At 33.6% G+C, this 9,389-nt stretch overlaps 1 long non-coding RNA gene across 1 annotated transcript in view; it reads right to left on the bottom strand.

Annotated features, from left to right (window-relative positions):
* The window catches only part of LOC116216676, a 53,443-nt gene extending 44,073 nt beyond the window's left edge, over nt 1-9,370 (bottom strand). Inside the window, exon 1 of the long non-coding RNA XR_004159933.1 lies at nt 5,686-9,370. This is a non-coding gene — a long non-coding RNA (uncharacterized LOC116216676). The remainder of the gene's footprint in view (nt 1-5,685) is intronic.
* Nucleotides 9,371-9,389: the final 19 nt, after the last annotated feature.

Raw genomic sequence — 9,389 nt, 5'->3', positions numbered from 1 at the left:
TTTTCCTTTTTCTGAAGTTTGCTTGTCCTTTTCCCCCTTAAAATCTCTTTATCTAAAGCTGAATTAGTTTTCGCAGCTGGTTGGCAAACTGCCATCGTTTTCTACTCTGACACTTATTTATCAATTTTCAGTTGCCTTCAAACTTTTTACTTTCCTTAGTTTCTATTTCTTTTCCCTCGTTCCCAGCTTTACTGGTTCAAGTTCTAGTTGTTTTAATGAAAAAAGACACAAATCTGTCCTGGAAGTGAGAGAAAGATCCATTTTCCCCTGTGATCAAGAAAAATACAACAAGATTTACTTACTGATGATTTTGAAATAACATACTTTGTGCTCTCCATAGATACTTATATTCTAATCCTAATTTCTGGAAGGTAGCAGGTAAATCTACTACAGCATTTATGCTTGGTCCTAACAGAGAAGGTTGTAAATCTATTTTTGTTTAAATTTTAGACTTTTCAGAGATTACTGTTTTATTTAGTTTCACAGAGTACCCTGTAGTTTTAAAACACTAAGGTTTAAGGAATGTTCTTTTTATTAACTTTACTGCGGATGAATTTCCGTTGTAATAGTACAGAGTTGTATAAAACAATTGTTAACTTCCATTTTAAAATCCTACTTGTAAATCTCTTAGAAGAATTAGTCAATCTTTCAATCTTTAATGTTAAATAATATCATTTAATACATTTTAATAAGAAAACATGATGGTATTGATTTGGTGATGTTTTATTATTTGAAATTTAACAGAACTTACTCTCTTACAGTTTACTACAGATGTTGCATAGAAGTTTTGTACAGGAGACAGAGGTGCAACCTAGACTTTGGATATCAGTACACTAGTTTATTTAAGCACTGCTCAGCCAGGATTCTGCCCTTTCAAAGAGTACAAATAGAGCATTTAGCAAAATTAAAATTAAAGGAGTAAGTGTCCAAATATCACATCTTTATTTCTGTTCTGTGTACTTTTTCATAGCCTGCGCATAAGAAAGGGACAGCATAAAACTTCCATATCAGACTGAGCCTTTTCTTTCTGCCGTGACTGCTAGAGAATTATCATGGCTACTATTAATTGTGATACAAATTATAAATTATTAATCACTATTACATGGACACTACATCTTCACCACCTTTTTTTTTTTTTTGGAAGTGGAATAGAATTTCTCCTGCTGCTGGAGTGGACATAGTTGGGATTTTTTCCGTCCTCACAGCCACAGTAAAGTGGAGTGGGTTAGTTGCATGCATTGTCATCTCTTGGCAATTTGAATAGAGATAAGAAAGGCCATTTCTTAAGAAGAGTAAAACAGACTTAAAGCTTTCAGTAGCCTTTCTAATATGTAAAGTCCTAGAAACTGGCTGTACTGTGAAGTGGTGAATACTGGAAGCAGCTGTCCAGCAAGTGGAAATGTTAAGTAATGCTAACCCTTGCAGTCTGAGCTACTGTGGGCCAATTCCCAGAAAACTTAAATTGCTAAAAGTTACAGCCTAATTAAACCTCTTTTCTTTCATCAAGTATTTCTTTCTATGTATCTGAGACAATGCATTATGTATATATACTTATTTCTTTATGGTTGCTCCACTTCTATGCACATTTACTGCCTTAAAAAAAAAAAATCTGTCTAGTCTAGTGCACAGACAAAACTTCCCAAAGAAATAGAATAAAATTAAAAACTATTTCATATTTTATATATTTTATATATCATGTTTAAAAGCAGACAGCTAAAGATGAATTAGGTAAATCATAGAGGCCAATAGCTTACTTACATTGCACCAACAGTGGACTTTCTAACCAGTTTCAAAATTATGCTATCTTAAAACTGACTTTTTTGGAAAAGAAATGAGTCATAAAATTGAATATTAAAATTACACTTAGTGCATCTGGTATATTATTAGACCTTCAGTATACAACTTCAGAACAGTGTTGCATTATTTAATTCAACTGAAGAGAGAAGTAATTGTTTAAACATTTTTTTTTATCATATTAAGATGTTTTTATCTAGCTTTGACCTGAGTCAAGCTCTCTTCTTTTTGCCATATGAAAGTTCATTAAATGTTTTTAATGCACCAGCAACAATCACAGCAAACCAGAAAGGCATAAAAAGCTTTAAAACATTCATGCTTTTAAAATAGTTTAAAATGTTATTATATAAAATATCGACATTGGGAATAGAGAGTATTCTTCTTATGTAAGAAGTGTGGAAAAAAATTGGGAGAAAGTAATGTCAATTAGAGTCTTCAGGAGTCTTAACTGCCTTTATAATTCTCCAGTATCTTCATTTTACTTTATTTTAACTTAATTATTTGTACTTAAATTAAAATATTAGGAAAATGCATTTTGATTTGACAGTATAGAATCAGTAAGTATATTATTTCATATTTCATGACAGTTTTTCTAGGCCCAAAAAAGCAATATTTTAATGAGATATTTTATATATTTTAAGGTTTCAATCAACTCATGCATACAATATCCTGAACAGCAGGATAATGTGCTGTGAAAAAAAGAACAGCACTATTATATCAAAGGAAAAGTAGGGAATGGATAGGTTTTATAGGCAACCACAGTACAGACTTACGAGGTTGCCTTTCTTTGTTAGACTTTTCTGTGATTTTTCTTTTTTAATTTTGACTGAGTATGGGCATGGTGATCAGAAGTCCTTCCATCAATACATAACACTTGGAATTAACTCACTATATGCAGTGAAGGGTGCTTTATTTTTTATTCAAACACTATAGCTCATGGAAGAAATTTACAGCTATGAGCTAGAAGCATGTTTCCTTTTGTCAGAAACACATCAATCAACAAGATTGTTTTAGTTAGTTTTTTTCCCCCATCATCTTTTGGGATTTCTGTCTCGCTACAGAAGAAACCTCTTTCTATACCTATTTTGCAGTCTTTTGGGTCTGGTTGCTGGATCCCTATAGAGGATGAACAAGCAAAAGATTATGCATAAATTGTATGCAAAATACAATTCAAAAGGGGAAGTTATTTTAACTTGTTCAAATTTGTTACATAATAATTCTCATCTCCACTTTGAATGAAGAATGGGAGGAAGGGAGAAGACTATGAAAGTTATTGACAAGTGTCTATATCAATGAACATTGCATACAGTTTAATAACGACTTGATGATTAGCAGATCCTGATAACTAAGAGATCCTGATAACTAAGGGATGGATTACTAGTATGGTATATAAATGAAAATGTTTAAATGGGCAGGATCTAGAAAATTTGATTTGATTTAATACAGCCAAACAAATACATGTTTCAGATTAAAAAATGCAGTTTATATGACAAGGATGGCAGAATCTACCTAGGAAAAAAAGTGACTGAAGTAGACTTAAGTATTATCATAGATTATATTCTTAACCTGAGCTTTCTGTACTTCTGTGAAAAGAGAACTAACAAAAGTTTTGAATTAATATTAAAGGGAAATGGAGATGGGAAATTCTGTAGAGAATACACAATAAAATAAAAGAACACATAGTGGAGAATCTTGCACTATGTTAAAAAATGTAACTAACTAAATTTATCTGGTGTATTGAAGGGAAGTAAAAATATATCTGGCAGCACACATCTATGATCTTATTATCAGAAACTGAACACAATGTAATCACTGGGAATTAAAAGGCAATTCTGGAAGATATATTGCATTTATGAGTTTTAGATTTATTTCCTCTGCTGTAGTAGAGAAATTGATGATGGATACAGAAAGTGCCACACATACCATGAGAAAGAACTGAAACTCATCCTGTTAGTTTTGGTTTGCAAAATTTCTTCCCAACTTGCTTTGCAGGACACTGGAGTTGTCACTTTCCATCTCATCATGGATACAGCTCACCCAGGAATGGATGAGGCCATAGGCAGCTTGATCCAGTGGTTGGCAATCCTGCCCAGGGCAGGGAGATGGAACTAGATGATCTTTAAGGTCCTCTCCAGCCCAAGCCATTCCATGATTCTGTTTCCATGATTTAATAATGCTACCTGTACTTGGAAGATGCAGAGGAGATGCTAGTAATATCAAGTGCAAAGGAGAAAGCAGCCTGAAAGTACAACCTAACTTGATGACTTCACACTAGCAGTTTGTAATTTCTTTTCTTATCAGGCTGCCATTCAATAATACTTTTGAATCAAAAACTCGTATTTTAATCATCTTAGGAAGTTGTCTAAAATTCAGTCTGTTCAAGATTCAGGTTTTTCTTTCCTACTTTTAGGAGAAGCTTCTATTTGTTGCTGTTTTACAGTTCCGGGCTCTTACAGTAAGGGAATTAAGTTGTTTCTTCTTATAAACTAACATCTTTATTTTTGAAGGTTTGGTGTGTTTCTGCTGCTCTATCCCAATTCCAGTAGTAATTATAGTATACTCCCAGTACGTAGGTAACAGGGTGTTTTTTTGTGATTTTTTTTTTTTCATATTACTGATAAATATGAAATCTTTATCTCTTAACAAAATTCATTTTACTGGAACAATCCATAGAATCGATTAAAAAAAAATCCCCACAATCTCTATCACACTATGAGTTAGGCTATAGATATTCTCTATTTCTTCTAGTGAAATGAGTTGCTTTCACACACACAAAAACAAAAAACAAAAAAACAAAAAACCATTAGGATTTACTAGGAGAGCACACAATGGCTCCTGCAGGTAGACCAGCAATGTGACCACTGGTTAGAAAGAAGGCAGCTTTGTAGTATTATCACTGCTCTAGAAGTATTTTATTCTTTTATCCAGTTGCTCCTTCTTGCATGATACACAGACAAGCTTTGTAACAAAGTCTGGAACTCCAGCTTTCCCTTTTGAATTAGACATTAGTATGCTTTATTCAATGAATGAATTGTCTGCATATTTATGAAGCAAATGCTCACTTCTACGTCAAATACAAAGCCTGATCCTATGTGCTTAGCATGAGCCAAGGACATCTGTTGGATTTGGGGATCGTACACTGAAGAATGTCCAGTTACCTTTTCCTTGCAGGGCTTTGGCTTTTCTTGAATGGACTGAATCATTGCCAAAGCAAAAACTGAAGTACTACATGAACTTCTAACAGGTATCTAATTCTCTATATGCATTGGCAATTTTGCAGACTTTTTTGCTTGTAAGCACAATTCGAATGAAAGTTCACATTCTTAAAGTTCACTCATTACATACTAGATTAGATGAGAAAATCCACTTGCGGATCCTGCCCCTCCACACCACAGTTTCTTATTTGTACAGCTGATGTTGTTGTTTGTATGTTATATATATCTTGAGTGTTATAAGATGTTCATATTTTAACAAAGGGAACCAAATAGATGCATCACATGGAGAAAGAAAGCTGTAATATTCCTAAGAAGTTATGCTTGATAATCACTTATAAGAATCTGAATGGCTCAAAAGCCTCCACATTACTAAAATCATTAAGAATGAAGACTCTACATTTCTTTAGATCCTCCCATTATTTTTAACATCTAAAGTTAAACTAGACAAAAAGCTATTAGAAAAATGGTAATTAGTATGTAGTATGTAGAAGTGACACAAAATAATCTGGTTGAAACAATGTTCATGGTCACTGAAGAATAAAATCTTTTATTTTGGTGTGGAAAGGCCAAATTAGGTAAACATTCATTTCAATTTGAAAAGCAGACTTTTATTCTGTACCATTTGGTACTTACCTGTGGAAGTACATAATTTGATGTTGAGAGTGAAGATACTTACTTGACAGAATTAGTTTGACAGTATTCACGTGTTGTTGTGGTTTTTCTGAAACAGATATTACAAACTATCATTAGTGTATCATAAGTACTCTTCTTTTAGAAGAACTGTATTTTCAAATAAATACAGACCCGTCTTGACTATGGGAAGTCATTCTGAACATCTATGATGGTATAATAGCGTTGTTGAGTTTGGACACCTGCCATTTAAGAGAGATAAAATTTGAGAAAGCCTTCCTAACTGAGAATTTTCTTACCACTAGAGGGCTCAACATTGCTGCAAGATTTTGTATATGAATACATGCATAAATATACATATAAAAGCACATAAATATACATATAAAACACAAATCATTAATGAGATGAACGTACATCATTAATGAGAATCTGCCTTATTTCTGTTCACATATATACAAAAATGCATGTATGTACATAGATGTATATATATTTGTTTTGTAATAGATAATCATTTTTCTTTTATTATAAAGGCTTTCAAATTAAAATGAAATTCCAGTAATTTAAGATCTTTTAAGGAAAACAGTGTAATACACTATACAAAGGAGAACTGTTTAATTTAATAAATTAATTACAATCTTCAGCTTTGTTTTCAAATGTCAGGATTCACAAAGAATATTATTTCATTAAACTGAATGCCGAAAACACAATCACAATAAAATGTAATTCAAACTTAAATTCAACTAGTGCCTGCTGTCATCATGTGTTTTATTAAGATGAAGCTGAATACTATGAGAATAGGTTTGTTTTTTTTTTTCCATAAGTGACTTCCACAGAATATAATATGGTGTTGCAGAATCTATAATTCCAAGCATTTCTGTTTGATTACATGATATATTTTCCTATGAAATCTTAGAGGTTCTAAATTAAAAAAATGTTCCTGGAAAGCTGACAATTTTTTTTTTTTCATTAATGTTACAAATGTAATAAAGAGATAAATTTATTTTAATGATTTTTAACTGATGCATAATCTTTGGACATGTATATTACAACCCAGTTCCTCCACAGTATAATGATGTAATAATGAATAATACACCCATGCAGTCCAAAAGATAATTATGATAATCTTTCCATTCATACAAGACATATATACAAGCATTTGAGGTATAAATATTTCCTAAAACCATCAAAATTATATTTTAGTAGAAGAAATCTTCTGTATAAAAAGTTGTGGAAAAGCAGAAGAAAACATTTTGGTGTTTTGATTGTTTTGGGGGAAAAAGGTGTTGAATATAACAACATATATCTATAAAGTGAATGAGGATTTGTATAACTGAACCAAATCTTTCCAATTCTGATGCAAAATAATTTATTTGAATTTGGCTGCACTACCTGTGTTTACTGCTTACACTTTTACTACTACAGTTAGATACTAGCATTTGATAAAGTTTTAACATACTCGTTTTCAAGCATCACTATGTTATTTGTGCTTTCCTTAACACATGCAATAGTTTAGTACTACCCATTGTCACATCTTCCTAAAATAGTAAGTAGTCAAAAAGCACAGTAAATTCATTGGGCAAGAAAAAATATTTTTTGGGCTGAACAGTTAATTAGGCAGGAAATACAGGCAGATCCTGGAAACTATGCTATGGCATCTGAAGAATGGAGAGTGTGCCACCATGGCTTCACTAAAGGCAAATAATGTCTGACAAATTTGGTGGCCTTATGTGACAGGGTTACAGCACTAGTGGATAAGGGAAAACAAACTGATGTAATCTACCAGGACTTGTGTAAAGCATTTGACACTGTCCTACATAATATCCTTGTCTCCAAACTGTAGAGATGTGGATTTAACAGGTAGTCTGCTTGGTGGATAGGGTCCCACTCAAAGAGTTAGAGTCAGCAGCTTGATTATCTTTGTGGAGACCAGCTACAGATCTGTTTGGCCCTTTAAGTGTTGGTATTAGGATCAGTATTATTTAATATCTCTGTCAGTGACATGGACAGTAGGATGGAGTGCACTCTCAGCAAGTTTGCAAAGATCTGGTGTGACTCACACTGGAGGGAAGTGAGGCCATCTAGGAGGACCTTTAGAGGTTTGAGAACTGAGCCTGTGCTAACCTCATAAAGTTCAACAAGTCAGGGCAATCCCAAGCATGTATAAAGGCTGGGTGATGAATGGATTGAGAACAGCCCTGTGGAGAAGGACTTACTGGTGTTGGATGAAAAATTCAAAATGAGTAGGCAATATATGCCTGCAGCAAAGAAAGCCAATTGCTTCCTGGGCTACATCAAATGAATAGCGATCAGCAGGTCAATGGAGATGATTCTTCCCCTCTGCTGACCTTTTGTAGAGTTTGTGCCTGAACTATGGCATTCAGCTCTGGCTCTGTGCAAAAAACAACCCTGTTAAAATGAGTCCAGAAGACTCAGAAGAAGGCTGGAGCATTTCTATGAAAACAGGCTAAGAGTAGGGATTGTTTAGATTAGAGAAGACTGTTGGAGTCCTTTTGATGGCCTTCCAGTCCTTAAAGGAGGCCAACAGGAAAGACAGGGAGATACCCTTTATCAGGGAGCAAAAAGACAAGGAATGATGGCTTTAAAATAAAAGAGGGTAGATTTAGATTAGACCATGGGAACAAATTATTTATTAAGAGGATGGTGAGGCCTTGGAACAGGTTGCCCAGAGATGAATGTGGATGCCTCATCCCTGGAAGTGTTCATAACCCTGCTGGATAGGGCTTTGGTTAGCCTGATCTACAGAAGATATCCCTGCCTATGGCAGGAGACTTGGATCTATCTGATCTTTAAGGTCCCTTTCAACACAAACCATTATATGATTTGAACAATGACCTTTGAGGTGGGATGGGATATGATAGTTTTAATGGACTTCTCAACATCTCAACATAAACACGCAAGTAGTAGTTGTAGTGTATCTGTATCTGTCATCACCCTTCTATACCATAAAATATTATTGTGTTTTCTATATGACAAGTAAGTTACAGCTACAAAAGCTGTCAACACTTTCTATTAAAAATGTGCCCAGTGGCTGCTGTTATTCTATGCTTCTCTTCCTCCATGAACATCTTCCTTAATTTCATTGCCATGACATCCTAACAAGGTAAAAAAATTGTAGGCAGTAACCAACCTTAACTGGCAAAACTGGCAAATGTAAGCTATCAGATTGAACATATATTTTATAAACTATAGTAAAAAAATCATAAATATGGGTTTTAAGGGATTAAAATCCTTTGTTATTAACACATATAAAGTTTAGAGTTCATTTTCATTTTAAATACTCACAGGCATACCAAGTGGGGTAAACATGTAGGACAAGATCCTAGGGCTTGGGATTACAGACACTTAACAGCAGTCAATTCAAAGCAATGACAGCATGTGACAGAGGCGGGAGATCCACTTATAAATACCTTTGTTGTGAGCCATGATGAATCTATAAGCACTGTTGCTAATACACACAATGATCCTATTTCTGTGTTTTCTCATTTGTACTTTGTATGGACATTCATCTCACTTACAATGAATCACTTCTGCAATAATTTTATTTATACTGTTTCAACATATGAATTTCTTTGTTCCAATTGAAACCGCTTAAACCTCTAAATTAAAATAAGAATAAAAAGAAGAAAACAAATATTTAGAAGTTTTGAAACAGGAAATGTTCCTACTTGGCTGAAATACAAGAAACAAAATACTCCATAGAAAATTGAGAGGAAAAACAACAATCACACT

Source organism: Meleagris gallopavo, chromosome 5 (assembly GCF_000146605.3).
Source record: "Meleagris gallopavo isolate NT-WF06-2002-E0010 breed Aviagen turkey brand Nicholas breeding stock chromosome 5, Turkey_5.1, whole genome shotgun sequence".
Lineage (NCBI taxonomy): Eukaryota > Metazoa > Chordata > Aves > Galliformes > Phasianidae > Meleagris > Meleagris gallopavo.
Note: the sequence above shows the minus strand (reverse complement) of the source record. Positions and strands in the feature narration are given on the sequence as shown.